Genomic DNA, 18,265 nt, shown 5'->3' on the forward strand with positions numbered 1-18,265 from the left:
GACATGGAGATCGTGGGCATCATTCACATCTCAGTGATTGAATCACAGACATCCTCCCCTTGTTGGTGTAATCTCTTGCCAAGTGTGTCCTTATGCTCAAAGAAGGCATCTGGCCAGATGAGGAGGGTAGGCTATCATCAACTCTCTGAAACTGATAGTCATCAGGGTCGTTCCACAAAAAGAGTGCCTTTTGTGTCCGTATGAATCTTTAAAGATTTATTTTTCACCAACATTGGATTTTCCTCTCTGGGATAGGCGTCTCGCTAGCGGGACAACTTCCGGTGAAACTGGAGGGTGCGCAATTCAAATAAATAATCATACAAATTATGGAAATTAAACATGTAGGTACATACAAGTGTCTTATATCGGTTGAAAGCTTAAATTATTGTTAATCTAACTGCACTGTCCGATTTACAGTAGCCATTATAGCGAAAGCATGCCATGCGATTGTTTGAGGACGGCGCCCCACATCAAAATATTTTTCCACCGGCACAGGCTTCATAAATTCACAAATAGCGATTAAATATTCACTTACTTTAAAAAAATCTTCCTCTGATTTGTCATCCAAAGGGTCCCAGCTATAACATGTAGTGTCGTTTTGTTAGATAAAATCCTTCTTATATCCCAAAAAGTCAGGTTAGTTTGCGCCATCGATTTGAGTAATCCACTCGTTCAACATGCGGAGAAAGGAATCCAAAAATCTACCGCTAAACTTTGTTAAAACAAGTCAAAATACATTCTATTGAACTAGGCAAGTCAGTTAAGAACAAATTCTTATTTTCAATGACGGCCTAGGAACAGTGGGTTAACTGCCTTGTTCAGGGGCAGAACGACAGATTTGTACCTTGTCAGCTGAGCGATTTGAACTTGCAGCCTTTTGGTTACTAGCCCAACGCTCTAAACACTAGGCTACCCTGCCACCCCTATTGACTCCTCAGATAACCTAAAATGTAATCAAACTGCAATATTTCATATGGAAAGAAGTATGTTCGCTCGCTCAAACACGAATTTCCAATAGTGTGTCCCAGTACTAAAATTCATATTTATTACTTGTTTTGGAAGAAACAAGCCTGAAACCTTGAACATAGAGTGCAGAAGCCATAGGAATTGCATACTGGGAACTAGATTTAAATATTTCCCTATACTTTCCATTGTAAGAGCATGGGCTCTCTCAAAAAAAAAATCTGGTTGGTTTATCTTTGGATTTTCTCCTACCATATCTATTCCGAGGCAGTTTACTTTGAGCACGTCAGTCAGGTGGAAATTGAGAAAAAAGGACCCTAGCCTGAAGAAGTTTTTAAAATTAAAAGTCTGTTATATTATAAATGCACTACCAACCCGTAGCACTCACATCTGTAGCCATGAAGTGCTTTGAAAGACTGGTCATGGCTCACATCAACACCGTTATCCCAGAAACCCTAGACCCACTCCAATTTGCATACCGCCCTAACAGATCCACAGATGATGCAATCTCTATTGGATCCTGGACATCCTGACGGGCTGCCCCCAGGTGGTAAGGGTAGGTAACAACACATCCGCCATGCTGATCCTCAACACAGGGGCCCCTCAGAGGTGCGTGCTTAGTCCCCTCCTGTACTCCCTGTTCACTCATGACTGCATAGCCAGGCACGACTCCAACACTATCATTAAGTTTCCCGATGACACAACAGTGGTAGGCTTGATCACCGACAGCGACGAGACAGCCTATAGGGAGGAGGTCAGAGACCTGGTCATGTGGTGCCAGGACAACAACCTCTCCCTCAACATGAGCAAGACAAAGGACATGATTGTAGACTACAGGAAAAGAGGACCGAGCATGCCCCCATTCTCATCGACGGGGCTGTAGTGGAGCAGGTTGAGAGCTTCAAGTTCATTGGTGTCCACATCACCAACAAACTAACATGGTCCAAGCACACAGAGACAGTCGTGAAGAGGGCACGACAAAACCTATTCCCCCTCAGGAGACTGAAACGATTTGGCATGGGTCCTCAGATCCTCAAAAGGTTCTACAGCTGCACCATCGAGAGCATCCTGACTGGTTGCATCACTGCCTGGTATGGCAACTGCGCGGGCCTCCGACCGCAAGGCACTACAGAGGGTAGTGCGTACGGCCCAGGACATCACTGGGGCCAAGCTTCCTGCCATCCAGGACCTCTATACCAGGCGGTGTCAGAGTGAGGCCCTAAAAATTGTCAATGACTCCATCCACCCTAGTCATAGACTGTTCTGTCTGCTACCGCACGGCAAGCGGCCCAGGAGCGCCAAGTCTAGGTCCAAAAAGCTTCTAAACAGCTTATACCCCCAAGACATAAGACTCCTGAACATCTAATCAAATGGCTACCCAGACTATTTGCATTGCCCCCTTCCTCTGCTACTCTCTGTTGTAATCATCTATGCATATTCACTTTAATAACTCTACCTATATGTCCATATTACCTCAATTACCTCGACTAACCGGTACACCCGCATATTGACTCTGTACCGATATCCCCCTGTATATAGTCTCACTGTTGTTATTTTCCAGCTGCTCTTAAGTTACTTTTATTTCTTATTCATATTTTTTTTAACTGCATTGTTGGTTAGAGGCTCGTAAGTAAGCATTTCACTGTATGGTCTACACCTGTTGTATTCGGCGCATGTGACTAATAACATTTGAATTGATTTGATTTATTAAAGTGTCATTATTAAAGTGACTAGTGATCCATTTATTAAAGTGGCCAATGATTTCAAGTCTGCATGTAGGCAGCATCCTCTCTGTGTTAGTGATGGCTGTTTAATAGTCTGATTGCCTTGAGATAGAAGCTATTTTTCAGTCTCTTGGTCCCAGCTTTGATGCACCTATACTGACCTCGCCTTTTGGATGGTAGCAGGGTGAACAGGCAGTGGCTATGGTGGTTGTTGTCCTTAATGATCTTTTTGGCCTTCCTGTGACATTGGGTGCTGTAGGTGTCCTGGAGGGCAGGTAGTTTGCCCACTTGTGACGCGTTGTGCAGACCGCACCACCCTTTGGAGAGCCCTGCGGTTGTGGGCGGTCCAGTTGCCGTACCAGGCGGTGATACAGCCCGACAGGATGCTTTCAATTGTGCATCTGTAAACGTTTGTGAGGGTTTTAGGTGACAAGCCACATTTCTTCAGCCTCCTGAGGAGGCACTGTTGCGCCTTCTTCACCACACTGTCTGTGTGGGTGGACCATTTCAGTTTGTCTGTGATGTGTACGCTGAGGAACTTAAAGCTTTCCACCTTCTCCACTGCTGTCCCGTCGATTTGGAAAGGGGGTGCTGTTTGCTGCTGTTTCCTGAAGTCCACGATCATCTCCTTTGTTTTGTTGACGTTGAGTCAGAGGTTGTTTTCTTGACACAACACTCTGAGTGCCCTCACCTCCTCCCTATAGGCTGTCTCGTTGTTGGTGGTGATCAAGCCTACTACTGTAAACTTGATGATTGAGTTGGAGGCGTGCATGGCCACGCATTCATGGGTGAACAGGGAGTACAGGAGGGGGCTGAGCACGCAATGTTGAGGTTCAGCAAAGTGGAGATGTTGTTTCCTACCTTCACCACCTGGGGGCGAACATCAGGAATTCCAGGATCCACAGGGTGGGGTTGAGACTCAGGACCTCAAGCTTAATGATGAGCTTGGAGGGTACTATGGTGTTGAATGCTGAATTGCATTGTTTGTGGACTTATTGGGGCGGTATGCCAATTGAAGTGGGTCTAGAATAACATGTAAGGTGGAGGTGATATGATCCTTGACTAATCTCTCAAAGCACTTCATGATGACAGAAGTGAGTGCTACAGGGAGATAGTCATTTAGCTCAGTTACCTTTGCCTACTTGGGTACAGGAACAATGGTGGCCATCTTGAAGCATGTGGGGACAACAGACTGAGATAGGGAGAGAGATATATATGTCTGTAAACACACCGTAAACACAACAGCAAGCTGGTCTGCGCATGCTCTGAGGACGCAGCTAGGCATGCTGTATGGGCCAGCAGCCTTGCGAGGGTTAACACGTTTAAATGTCTTACTCACATCGGCCACGGAGAAGGAGAACCCACAGTCCTTGGTAGCTGGTCACATCGATGGCACTGTATTATCCTCAAAGCTAGCAAAGAAGGTGTTTAGTTTGTCCGGAAGCAAGACGTCAGTGTCCGTGACGTGGCTGGTTTTCTTTTTGTAGTCCGTGATTGTCTGTAGACCCTGACACATACGTCTCGTGTCTGAGCCGTTGAATAGCGACTCCACTTTGTCCCTATACTGACATTTTGCTTGTTTGATTGCCTTGCGGAGGGAATAACTACACTGTTTGCCATATTCCCAGTCACCTTTCCATGGTTAAATGTGGAGGTTCGCTCTTTCAGTTCCGCGTGAATGCCGCCATCTATCCACAGTTTCTGGTTAGGGTAGGTTTTAAGTGGGTACAACATCTCCTATGCACTTCCTTATAAACGGACTCACCGAATCAGTGTATAAATCACTATTAATCTCTGAGGCTACCCGTAACATGTCCCGGTCCGCATGATCTAAACAATCTTGAAGCATGGATTCTGATTGGTCAGACCAGTGTTGAATAGTCCTTGTCACGGGTACATCCTGTTTGAGTTTCTGCCATTAGGAAGGGAGGAGCAAAATGTAATCGTGGTTTGATTTGCCGAAAGGAGGGCGGGGGAGGGCCTTGTATCCATCGCAGAAGTTAGAGTAGCTGACATTTCTATGTGTTTTTGGTTCAGTGTCCCAAAAAGTTACCTATTGCAGCTTTAAAAACCTCTACAGGATCGGTGGGTCCTGTAGTCCTGTACATTTTTTTCCAAAATAAACATTGAACATCTAATATTCAAATCATAGTGTAAAAGCAGGTGAGCTGGGTCTACTCGTTTCAGAAATGTTCCAGTGTTTTGTGGTGGGAAACTGAGCATATCAACCCTGTTATCAAAAGATAGACAGGCTAGAAATGTTTTAACAATTGAAATTTAACAATTGCATTCAATTGTCACTCTCAGTTGCACACAACGAGCTTCATTTCCCCCTGTCACAAGGGGATTTATAGCTGATTGCAGATGAAATCATCAACCCTGTTACAGTCAACCTTGTTACTTTATGTAAAATAATAAATAACGGTTACTTCTCTGAAAATATTGAGCTGTCAAGAGGTGAAAAACAAGGTCGCCCTTTGTCACCATACCTATTTATTATGGCCATTGTATTGTTAGCAGTAAAAATCAGATCCAATGATAACATTAAGGGGATAAAAATGAATAGTTAAGAGACAAAACTATCAATATACATCGATGATTCAAGAGTTCTCTTGAATCCTAAATATTCAACCTTGAAGGGCCTTATTGAGGACCTGGATCATTTTTCCAGTTTTTCTGGACCAAAACCACACTATGATAAGTGTACTATATATTAAATTGCCATGTGGTCTCCTGATTAAATGGGTGGATGGGGAAGTTCATGTGCTTGGTGTACATATCCCGTAAAAAGACATATCCCGTAAAAACTATTAACTTTCATAGTGAACTTAACAAAATAAATAGGATCTTGAAACCGTGGACAGGGACGTAAAATCAACGAAAATCTACCTGTCCATCTTCGGAAAAATTACTCTGATTTATTCCCTGATATCGCAGTTTATGTATCTGTTAATGTCTCTACCGGCTCCATGATAATCTTTTTTAAAGTAATGTGAGAAAATAATATTTTGTTTGATTTGAAATATTAAACCAGACAATGTTAAACAGGCTTATTTAAATAGCGAACATGAGTTTGGAGGGTAAAAACGAATGAATATTAAGGCATTACACCTCTCACTTACAGCCTCCATTATATCTAAATTATATCTTAATCCAAATGGTATGTTTTTATTCAACATTTTACTGCAGGCCAAATCAAGGTCACTGATTGAGAACCATATTTAGGTAGTCTGTTTTCTAGTGTGTTTTGTGGGTTGTTATTTTCAGTCTTTGTGTGTCTGCACCAGATAGAACTGTTTCGGTTTTCACTTTGTTGTTTTGTATTTTGAAGTGTTCACTTTCATTAAATAAGATGAACACTTACCACGCTGCACCTTGGTCCTCTCTTTCTCCCGACGACAACCGTTACAAGACTGAAATATAACAAAACTGTTTGACGTAGAAACACAAGATTTTCATTGTTTTTTAAATAAATAATGTTTATTAATTATGAAATTATCAAAAATATAATATATATAATAATATTCTACCAATGAGGCCACTAGGTAATTTGATTGCAGGAAAGGGCTACCCTCTAAAGGTGGTAAAATATGTTTTCTATGGAGTTGAACATGTGCTCTTTATGACAGAATGTAAAAATGAGGTGAAATCACATTTTTTAGGGACCAAGTACACTTTCCAAAAGGCACCAAATTGGTGGAACGACTCATTAACATCGGAAATTGATCGCCAGCATGTACGCTCAGCAGAATACAACCAGAGATGTTATTAACTATTGATTTATACAGTGTATTTGTATTTTAGCTATACTGAATTGGCAGGAGGAATGTTGTGGCATGCTCATTATTCTGAGGAGTGTGTCGTCACACAACTAGCGAATACCTCACCACCAGTAAAGGGTCACTGGAGAGTAACCTGCTGCTTGTAAATGAAATTGGGAGCCTAGTCATATTTGCCATTTGATCCAAGCACGATGTTTGTGTTAGACGGTAATCTCAACGTCTGCCCAGCGCAGATTGTATGAGGGGGAGGACCCTGGAGGCAGGGAGTCAGTGCGCATAAATACATCTCATTATTGTAGGTAAACTTGCATGGTTAGGTTCAGGACTACAGAGTGCCCGTCGGATTATCTTTCTCATAGCCTCTTGTATATCAGTCAGATAGAGTTACTCTTTATTATGTTTTATTTGTAATTTACTAATCTGCATTCACAATCCCCAGGTCCAGAACAAATTCAAGGAAACATACAGTATTATACAGAGCCATGAGTGCATGGAACTCCCTTCCATCTTATATAGCGTAAGTGAACAGAAAACCTGGTTTCAAAAAACAAATTAAGCAACACCTCACGGCCCAATGCCTCTCCTCCACGTGACCTGCTTTTTGTGTGTATGTACTGTGTGACTGATCACATACACGTCAGTACAAATAAGATCAAATAATTCAATACTAACGTAATTCCATATCTCTTCAGTAACACTTGATTTAGCTTGTCTTCAAAGTTGACTCTCTCCCTCTCTTTTCCTCACTTTAACTTCTCTCTTCTTCCCCACTCTCTATTCCTCCCTCCTTCCCTTGTGCTTGTTCTCTTTCTGTCTTCCCTACACTCACTTCGGTCTGGCCTGGAAGTGGATACATCATCTCTACATCTCTTTTACAGTGTCAGAGAACACGCTTCTTGAGATTGATGTTTTATGGCTTTTGGTTGCAGTCCAACACTGTGTTGTGTCACACTGCTGGCAGAGTGTTGCAGAGTACCACAAGATGGGAATGTGTACTCATGGCAGAATGAACATGCAATGCACAGCACAGCCAAAGCATGAAAGAGCTCTCTTTCTCTCTGCTAATTTAACACGGGACTGGACATGTATGGTGTTGTCCTTATATTATTCCATATGATTCTGCTCCATAGATCTTTTCCTTTTGGTTTCACATCTCTTCCAAGGCTTCAGCCTCTTTCTGAAAAATAATATCCTTGAAGGGCCAGAGAGAGAGAGATCATTTGTTTATAACCTCCATAAATAGGTTAGAGGGGCAGCCGCATCACACCGTCCCGCTGGCGCCGATACAGGTACACAATGCCTAGTGCAGTGTAAGCAAACGGCAGAGCAGTGAGCCGGGGTTGTAGCGTGTGGAAAATGCTAGTGGACACAGACAATGCAGCGGGCCGAGGCCTAACCAGCCCGCAGAGGGACAGGGGTCGCTTCACTGCGACAACAGCCCCCTCTCTCCCTCCCTCCCTCTTTTTTTTCAGTGCCCCCAGCACAGGGGCTGCCACAGCATGGCCTCGGGGAGGACGCTGAAGTTCGCCCTGTGCGAGGTGCTGCAGTTCGCAGGCCTGTGCGTGCCGCTCTTCATCGTCATGCAGAGGTTCGCCCTCATTGTAGCGCGGGTCAAGAGCGTGTCGCAGCCGCCCGGCGACGCAAGCACCGCCTACTGGCTCACCGTGGCCTCCTCCATCGCCTATGTCACCTCTGCTGCCCTGCTGGTCTGGGTACCCATGAAGTACATGGTGTTCACGAATAAGAAGTTTCTTGTCGGGAGGAAGAAGTGGTGAGTGTCTGTCTGGCCTGTCTGGTCTGTGGCCTAGTTGGGAATCCACTGTCTAAGCTAGGTGCTAGGAGCTGTAGCTGTGATATAACAGCACAGTGTTTTCTGGAACAGAGCCTTGGGGTGTAGTAATGGCTGTCTGGTCTTTGTGGCGTGAACCTGACCGGTAGCTGTGCTGTGTCCGATTCTCGACGGGCCTGCAATTGGTTTGGCAGTATCCATTTCCAAATGCATTGATATTTTCCTTTTTAAAAACCTCCAGCCTATAACTCAAACTATCCCTCCTTTATCTCCTTTCTCCTTTTCTCTCTGTCTCTCTCTCAGGAGGCCGGTGGCCCTGGTCTATTTGACACTTTCCACATTACCCTGCTTTGCCTTTCTCATCGCCAGCTCAGAGGTAAACCATGTGACCCCAGTAGTATCCATCATTTGTTTATTCTCATCTCAGTGTGTCTATGTTTGACCATTGACACTCGACCTGTTGGTTACCTCTCTGAAATGAGAGGGACACTTTCAGAGAGACATTCTAAGTCAGAGGTATTCACTTCCAGGCCTTGAGGTCTGCAGTACTGCTACTTTTCAGTTCCTCCTCCCCCCAGTAGTTGATTAATAGATTAATGCCATTGAGCAGCCCGAGAGTCCACTCACCTGATGTACCAGGTCTAAATCAATCCCTGATTGGAGTCGAGGAATGATGAAAACAAGTAGACGTCAATGTCTGGATTGTACTACTCCAGTTCTATGTCATTTTACTGTATGTCTAGATCAGGGATGGGCAACTGGCACCCCCCCCACCCCCATTTTGTCGGCCCACGGAACAGTTAGAATAATAGAATATACAACGTGCAATTTCAAAATTTGGTTGTGCATCAGCAGTCACTCAATTAGCCCATGTCAGCTATTTTTATTTATTTATTGGTAAATTAGTCTAGTGGCTAGCTATCTAAACTTTTAGAAAGCATGGTTGAATTAGCGACCCGGATGGGGCCCATTGATCATCAGTTATCATATTAAAATTGGCAAACATTTGCCTCCACCTTATGGCAAATATGTAGAATTGCATGAAATGAGTTATAAAATGGCTAAATATTCTGTCCGCCCCATTGAAAAATGTATAGAATTGCAGCAAACTTGCTATAAAACAGCAACATTTTCTCTCTGCAACATTACAAAATGTGCATAATTGCAGGAAATTTGCAGGAAACTTTTGCCGCTAAAATGTTTTGCATGCAGGGGGGCCCACGAGCCACTGGGCAGATCGACGAGCCACTGCGGCCCCTCATGATGAGTTCTGTTTTTTTGTGGCCCCCACCCCCATCAAGTTGCCCATCCCCTGTGTAGATGGTTCCATGCACATCAAACCCTCCTACGCAGAATGCCGTCTGTAGTCTACCTATTCTACCATTATGGCACCATCACAGCATTATGAAAGTTCCTTGAAGTGCAGTGTCATAGTGGGGCTCTTACGAGAGAGGAGGGGATAAAGGTAATGAGAGCAGAGGAACAGTTGGTTTCTCAGGGGAGCAATCTACAGACCTATGACCAAGGAGCAACTGATAAGCAGCTGAGTTCCTCTTCCTGTCCCAGCCACCCTGGTCACATTGGCTGTCTGTCTGGCACTTTCCCGCTTCCTGTCTGTGATGTGCCCACCTCCTATTAGCTGTCTATGAAGCACTTTTTAGAGGTTCCTAAAGGTCCACGGGTGAATCAGGTCCTTGGTTTATCTACTCTCTTTTACATAAGAGAAGCCATAAATTCAGCCCAGTCTCTTTTGTTCTGTGTCCTGTGGAGTACATGCCAGAGCTAAATGATTAGCCCACTAACCAAGTGTCACAGAGAGTATACACTGAGTGTACAAAACATTAGGAACACCTTCCTAATATTAAGTTGTACACCCTTTCCCCCCCTCAGAACAGCCTCAATTCGTCAGGGCACGTTCCACAGGGATGCTGGCCCATGTTGACTCCAATGCTTCCCACAATTGAGTCAAGTTGGCTGGATGTCCTTTGGGTGGTGGACTGTTGATACACACGGGAAACTGTTGAACGTGAAAAACCCAGCAGCATTGCAGTTCTTGACATACTCAAACCAGTGCGCCTGGCACCTACTACTATACCCCCTTCAAAGGCACTTAAATATTTTGTCTTGCCCATTCACCCTCCGAATGGCACACATACACAATCCATGACTCAATCGTCTCAAGGCTCAAAAATCGTTCTTTAACCTGTATCCGCCCCTTCATCTACACTGACTGAAGTAGATTTAACAGGTGACATCAATAAGGGATCATAGCTTTCACCTGGTCACTCTATGTCCTGGAAAGAGCAGGTGTTCCTAATGTTTTGTACACTCAATGTATAGCACTCATAGGGTTGTATGTAGTGTTTGGAGAAGGTTTGGAGGGGAAGTCAAGCTGGTACCTGACTGGCACATGACGGTTTCATTAGATCTCATTCGGGGCTAGCATTGTAGTCTGATTTGAATCACTGATTGGTTTTGATCATTGTTTTCTCTCAGGTGCAGATCAATAACAGTATAAGACAGGATACGTTTGCAGAGCTCCCCGTGTCGTTGGTGCTCTTCTCTCTCATCTGCATCGATATTGTGGAGAGGATCCGCCACAGTCGACTCACTGGACACGGTGAGAATACAAAGCTCTGCGTTAAACACACACGTTTAATTGAACATTGGCTAGCTACTCAACCTGGCAATTCGTTGGATTTGGTATGTAAATGAGTTCCCTCCATTTTGAAAGATACACTACATGACCAAAATTATCTGGACACCTGTTCGTTGAACATCTCACTCCAAAATCATCTGCATTAATATGGAGTTAGTCCTCTTTTTGCTGCTATAACAGCCTCCACTCTTCTGGGAAGGCTTTCTACTAGATGTTGGACAACTGCTGCGGTGACTTGCTTCCATTCACCCACAAGAGCATTAGTGAGGTCCGGCACTGATGTTGGGCGATTAGGCCTGTCTCTGCGTTCCAATTCATTCCAAATCTGTTTGATGGGTTTGAGATCAGGGCTCTATGCAGGCCAGTCAAGTTCTTCCACACCAATCTCGAGAAACCTTTTCTGAATGGACCTCGCTTTGTGCATAGGGGCATTGTCATGCTGAAACCGGAAAGGGCTTTCCCCAAACTGTTGCCACAAAGTTTGAAGCACATAATTGTCTAGAATGTAATTGTATGCTATAGTGTTGAGATTTCCTTCACTGGAACTAAAAGGCCTAGCCCGAACCATGAAAAACAGCCCCAGAACATTATTCCTCCTCCACCAAACTTTACAGTTGGCACTATTGGGGCAGGTAGGGTTCAGCTGGCATCTGCCAAACCCAGATTTGTCCGTTGGACTACCAGATGGTGAAGGGTGATTCATCACTCCAGAGAACGCATTTCCAGTACTTGTGCTAACATTTTAGTTTTTTTTTTACCCCTTTTTCTCCCCAATTTTGTGGTATCAAATCGGTAGTTACAGTCTTGTCACATCGCTGCAACTCCCGTACGGACTCGGGAGAGGCGAAGGTCGAGAGCTGTGCGTCCTCCAAAACACAACCCAACCTAGCCGCACTGCTTCTTGACACAATGCCCGCTTAACCCGGAAGCCAGCCGCACCAATGTGTCAGAGGAAACACCGTACACCTGGCGACCGTGTCAGTGTGCACTGTGCCCAGCCTGTCACAGGAGTCGCTAGTGCGCGATGGGACAAGGACATCCCGGCCGGCTAAACAATTCCCTAACCCAGATGACACTGGGCCAATTGTGGGCCGCCTCATGGGTTTCCCAGTCGCGGCCAGCTAGGACAGAGCCTGGACTCGAACACAGAATCTCTAGTGGCACCTTAGACTGCTGAGCCACTCGGGAGGCCCAGATGGAGTTTTGAACTTGGCAGTGAGTGTTGCAACTGAGGAAAGATTTTTTACAAGTTAAGTGCTTCAGCACTCGTCGGTACCGTTTTGTGAGCTTGTGTGGCCTACCACTTCACGGCTGAGTTGTTGTTGCTCCTAGACGTTTCCACTTCACAATAACAGCATTTAAAGTTGACCGCGGCATCTCTAGCAAGGCAGAAATTTGACGAACGGACTTGTCGTTTGACGGTGCAACGTTGAAAGTCACTGAGCTCTTCAGTAAGGCCATTCTACTGTCAATATTTGTCTATGGAGATTGCATGGCTGTTTGCTCGATTTTATACACCTATCAGAACCGTGTGTGGCTGAAATAGCCCAGTCCACTAATTTGAAGGGGTGTCCACATACTTTTGTATATATAGTGTATATTACTTTACGTTGTGAATAGAATAGCGGTCTTACCATATCATACAAATTATAGGATGTATAGTAGAATACTTCTTGCTCGGTTGTACAATAGCATATGAATTGGATGACGTAGTATTATGCGTCTTTCGCTGAGACCATGTTGCTTGTTGCGTCGTAACAACAAATGAGAAATACAGGGAGAATTTACATTGGTGGTTAGGAGAACTAATGACAAAGGTTAGGATAATCTATGTAAAAGGTTAGGAGAAATAGGTTAAGTTTAGGGGAAAGATTAGCTAAAAGCTACAGTTTTCCCTGCCGTGAGTGGAACGCGCAACCTTCGGATTGCTAGACGCTCATCCATCCTCCCGACCAACCTCCCTACTTTCGTTTCTGTCTAAAGTTACTAGACTATTAGTACATATGATACGTCTTGTAGGTGAACAAAAATACGTGTAGTATACTGTGTATGGATCTGAGGCCAGGCTGAGCTACTGTTGCGTGTACTCAACCAAACGTTACATGATCCACTGAGCACAACCTCTTGTCACATGCAGCGGGACCTACAGTAGTGTAATTTCGCGACAACAACAATACTCACACTATCAGGGGATATGTTCTCTATCTCAGGAAATGAACAGGAAAATCTATGTATGACCCACCAACTGATTATTCGTAACGGTGCTGAATTGGCAAAAACCATGACTTTGTTCTAAGGGCGGCTGTCAGTTTCTTGGAATCCTTTTATTTGAAGAAATTATCCAGATCCAAAACGTTTGTCCTTTTCCACTGATCAGAAAAGCTGTTGGTCAAATATAGTACCTATATAGCACAGAGAGAAAATCCTTGTCTTGTGCTGTGTTCTACTTTGTTGGACTCTGGTTAAATCAACGTTGTTTTAATGTCATTTGTCAATGTATTGTGATGTGGAATCTATGTTTTAAAGTACATTGGATTTGCAAAAAGTCAAACTTCTTTGAAGTTGAAATTACAACCCCAGGATTATGTAATGCTAACCAATTTTCAACATAGACAAATCTTGTATCATAAAATAACGTTGAATTTGTACCTTTTGAAACAACATCAGATCTTCAATGTTATATCCACTATCAGAAAAAAAGCAATAGGTTTGGCAGCATCTCCAACTGGAGAATTGATCTATAGCTACCCTTTGGTCTCCTATCCGGGGTTTCAACAAAGCCCAGCGTAGCTATTTGACACTGGCTACTACCAATGTATTATCGTGAGAATGATTATTGAGAATCCTCCACTTAAAATGTTTATAGATTCACTGTTGCTATTGAAGTAATTTCAAAGAGACATGACATGAAATTAAATGAAACCATACTTTAATCATACTGTATATCATTAATTATACTGTTTAGGCCTATATAGAACACGTATAGTTTCAATTCAACCCAGGATTCAACTAAATAGAGTTTCCTGCTTTGGTTTATTTCAAATGTTATCTACAAGTGAGTTATTAACATGTTGGGTTCAAATCTCCATCTCAAACAAATTTAAGTGAAAGAATAGGACTAAATCAAATAAAAAAATGATTTAAAGTGCATTTAAAGTTTGATTTGATTTAGTGCTGTTTAGTCATATTCTTTCATTATAAGGGCTCAGGGCCAGACCCAGACAGACCCAAACCCAGACAGACCCAGACACGGGAGGCAGATGGTTTGAGTGTTTGATATTTCTTAGTTCCAAAAGGAGTAGGCAAGAGAATGGTCATGGACAGGCAAAAGGTCAAAACCAGATCTGAGTCCAGGAGGTACAGAGTGGCAGACAGGCTCGAGGTCAGGGCAGGCAGACTGGTCAGGCAGGCGGGAACAGAGTCCAGAAAACAGGCCAGGGTCAAAACCGGGAGGACTAGCAAAAGAGGGAATAGCAAAAGCACGGGCAGAAACACGCTGGTTGACTCGAAACAGACAAGACGAACTGGCACAGAGGGACAGGAAACACACGGATAAATACGCTGGGGAAAATAAGAGACACATGGAGGGGGTTGAGACAATCACAAGGACAGGTGAAACAGATCAGGGCGTGACATTCTTTAAGATTTTTGGTTGAGATCCAACATATAAATGATTCATTTATAGACAAATTGGAATTAAAGCCAGTCTAAGTCAGTGGCACAGATGGATCTATCCAAACAGAACATACACTATACAGTATATACAAAAGTAGGTGGACACCCCTTCAAATGAGTGGATTTGGCTATTTCAGCCACACCCATTGCTAAAAGGTGTAAAGTGGAAATGTTTAGGAGCAACAACGGCTCAGCTGCGAAGTGGTAGGCCACACAAGCTCACGGATAGGGAGCTTGTGTAGCACGTAAAAATCGTCTGTCCTCGGTTGCAACACAAACTGCCTTTGGAAGCAATGTCAGCACAATAACTGTTCGTTGGGAGTTTCATGAAATGGGTTTCCATGGATGAGCAGCCACACACAAGGCTAAGATCACCATGCGCAATGACAAGCGTTGGCTGGAGTGGTGTAAAGCTCACCACCATTGGACTCTGGAGCAGTGGAAATGCGTTCTCTGGAGTGATGAATCTCCCAGGCGGATGGGTTTGGCGGATGCCAGGAGAACGCTACCTGCCCCAATGCATAGTGCCAACTCTATGTTTTATGGTTTGGTTTAGGTCCCTTAGTTCTAGTAAAGGGAAATCTTAACACTACAACATACAATGACAAATTTGTGCAAAAAGCGAGGTCCATACAGAAATGGTTTGTTGAGATCAGTGTGGAAGAACTTGACTGACCTGCACAGAGCCCTGACCTCAACCCCATCAAACACCTTTGGGATGAATTGGAACACCGACTGCAAGCCAGACTTAATCGCCCAACATCAGTGCCCGACCTCACTAATGCTTTCGTGGCTGAATGGAAGCAAGTCCCCGCAGCAGTGTTCCAACATCTGGTGGAAAGCCTTCCCAGAAGAGTGGAGGCTGTTAGGCAGCAAAAGGGGGAACAACTCCATATTAATGCCCATGATTTCGGAATGAGATGTTCGACGAGCAGGTGTCCACATACTTTTGGCAATGTAGTGTACAGAACCTTCTAATGTTGATATTTGGTTGTGTTGACAACAAAACACAATTCAATATCACTTTTGCAATAGAGTAGATAGCCTGTTTACGTGTTAACAAATGATATGTTGGATTCACGTCTGCAACTCCAAAAATGGAAGTTAAAGAAGAGGATTAAGCCAGTGGCTCAGATTAAACTATCCAAGAAGTAGATACATCTCCTTTAAATGTTGATATTTGGTTGCATTGTCAACCAAACACAATTCAATATTACTTTTGTAATACAGTAAATGGCCTAAAGAGTAACACATCCATGCCCACATTTTGAAGTTACTGTAACTATAATGTCCTCCTATGTAATCTTAGAAAAGGTGCATATTCAAGGTAGCATGCAAAGGTTCGCAGTTTTGTGGAGATCTTCACAATTGCTATAATAAAGAATTTCAAAGAGCATTGATCACTTGCACTATGCATAGTGTACGTACTTTTAAAGTATACTCAACTGCAATCCAGGTCATTTGGTTGTGCGATAAGATAAAGCGCAGTGATAACGCATGAATGTTTTTTTATAAATAAACTAAATATCTGACGTATTCCCATTTGAACATTGTTGTGCTTTTAAATGGTTGAAAGTGCAGTGATAAAACATTTCAGTGACAACTAAACCAAAAATCAGACACGTTTCTTCCATAAAAATGTGGCTGTGCTTTTAGACGGTTGAAGGCATAGTGATAACACATTTGGAATTCAACAAACTTTTGGCGTTTTTTTTTGAGGGAGTGAATGTAGGTTATAATCGTATCGATTAACGTCTCAACCAAATATTACCCAGTTGTCCACGGTGAAGTGACGTGGTGTGCTCCATGGGTCTGTGCCATAATGAGATGTTCTGATCTGGGTGGTTCTATCATGGCTAACATACCCATGTGCTGTTGTCTTTCCGTACAGCTAACGAATTGGCCCGAGATGCTGAGATCCCTTCCACTGTCGTCACGAACGTAACCCCAGTGACACCGGGAAACCCAGAAAACCCTGCGGCACCCGTAACGCCAGCTGTGCCCGGGCAACCTACACAACCAGGGCAACCTGGTAGTCCAAATGGGCAGGACCAGAACGGGGCGGGGTCTCAACCAGAGGCCAATTGGACACTCCAGGGGATGCCAGGTAACCAGATACAAGGCAGACAGTTCAGCATGTCAGGCCTGAGCTCGCGCTCGGCATGCTCTGCACGCTCGGCCAGCATGTCCGCGGACCACGGCGTCTCACCATATGCCTACACAGGCCCGTTGCGCTTCTTGTGTGCCAGCGATGCCCGAGCCGAAGTGTTTGTGGACAGCTTTCTGTTCTGGATGGACACGGTGGAGATGGTGAGGGTGGCAGGGCACCCGGCGGTCTACTACTCGGGCTGGGTGTTCCCTATCTACATCTTCAGCTACCTGTCGTGCCTGCGGCTGGTAGTCATGCCCCACAGTCCCCTGCTGTCGTTGCTAGGCGTGGCCCTGCAGGATCTGCCTTTCCTGTTTGTGCGTATCGGCCTCATTGCCTTCTTCGGCTTTGTAACGCCACTCCTCTACCTGATGAAGAACTTGCTCGTTTGTCTGGCATTCATCTACTTCAACTTCATGACCAAGCTGAGGGTCTTCAACACCGAGAGGATGTTCTGATCTGAGCTGCCGGCCACGGATGAGAAAAAACTATGGACTATGATGAACTTTATGACAGAGACAAAGGAGTCACCAAACCAAAGGAAGACAAAAGCAAGAACGGGCTCACACAGCGATGACAATAGGATGTTATGGAGAACATGAGAAGAATTGGAGAGGATTACTGTGTGCACCACAGCAAAGACAGATTGATCCATTTCATAATGATGATTCTGATGAAAGGAGGGACAGGACGACATTGTGGTGTTTTTGCAAGTTAAAAGGGAACTCTTCGGCAATGTGTTCCCGTAAAGGGGAGGGAGGACATATTAGAGGACTGTGTGTTGTCTCAGTGTTATCTTATTTCCTCCTTGTTCCAAGTGGGGTTTTTTACCCTCCAATTCCACTTGCCCCCAACCTGAACTATGGCACTTTGAGAATGTAAAAAACCTGTCATGTCACTTCTTACAGATTTTATAACAGAGAATATATCATTTTTCTGTTCTATTACTAAGTGCAGTGGATGTGTAAGAATATACATCAATGTTGTTCTACATCCCAGATTTATTTCCCTTGCTAGGTTATGATATTATCCACAAAAACAAAGCGTGAGTTTGTACAAATGAAACATGGGGGTAAAAAATAATAAAGAGAAAGAGAGAAAGAAATCTGTTTGATGATATGATTCCACATGAGCATGGACTGTGTATGAGTGCATTTACATGTGTGTTTACATTTTGTTCATGTATTTCTCTGTATGTTAGTACATGACGGTGTATGATTGTGTTTTTTTCAGGCCCTCCCCAGCCTCGTTCAGCTTATGATGGTGCAGGGTGACAGGGCTCCATGTTGGGCTTTCCACAATGGGTCTGCACGCTCTGGCCTCCCCTCACTTCCCCTGGCAGGAAGCAGGATATCCTCCCTTCTTCTGTCCCCTCTTTTCTGGAGAACCATCCATCCAATTCCTCCAATTCCTCCTGAGTGGTTATTGTCCCACCAATCCACAGCATCAGCAGTCTGTGTGGTGGAGGAGAAGAGCCTGCCCATTTCTCCCCCCATCCCTCCCCCATCCTTCTCCCTTCACTGC

At 44.2% G+C, this 18,265-nt stretch overlaps 1 pseudogene; it reads left to right on the forward strand.

Annotated features, from left to right (window-relative positions):
- The first annotated feature begins 7,825 nt into the window (after window positions 1–7,825).
- LOC129858840 (transmembrane protein 236-like) lies at window positions 7,826–17,496 on the forward strand (annotated as a pseudogene).
- The last annotated feature ends 769 nt before the right edge of the window (window positions 17,497–18,265 follow it).

Source organism: Salvelinus fontinalis, chromosome 7 (assembly GCF_029448725.1).
Source record: "Salvelinus fontinalis isolate EN_2023a chromosome 7, ASM2944872v1, whole genome shotgun sequence".
Lineage (NCBI taxonomy): Eukaryota > Metazoa > Chordata > Actinopteri > Salmoniformes > Salmonidae > Salvelinus > Salvelinus fontinalis.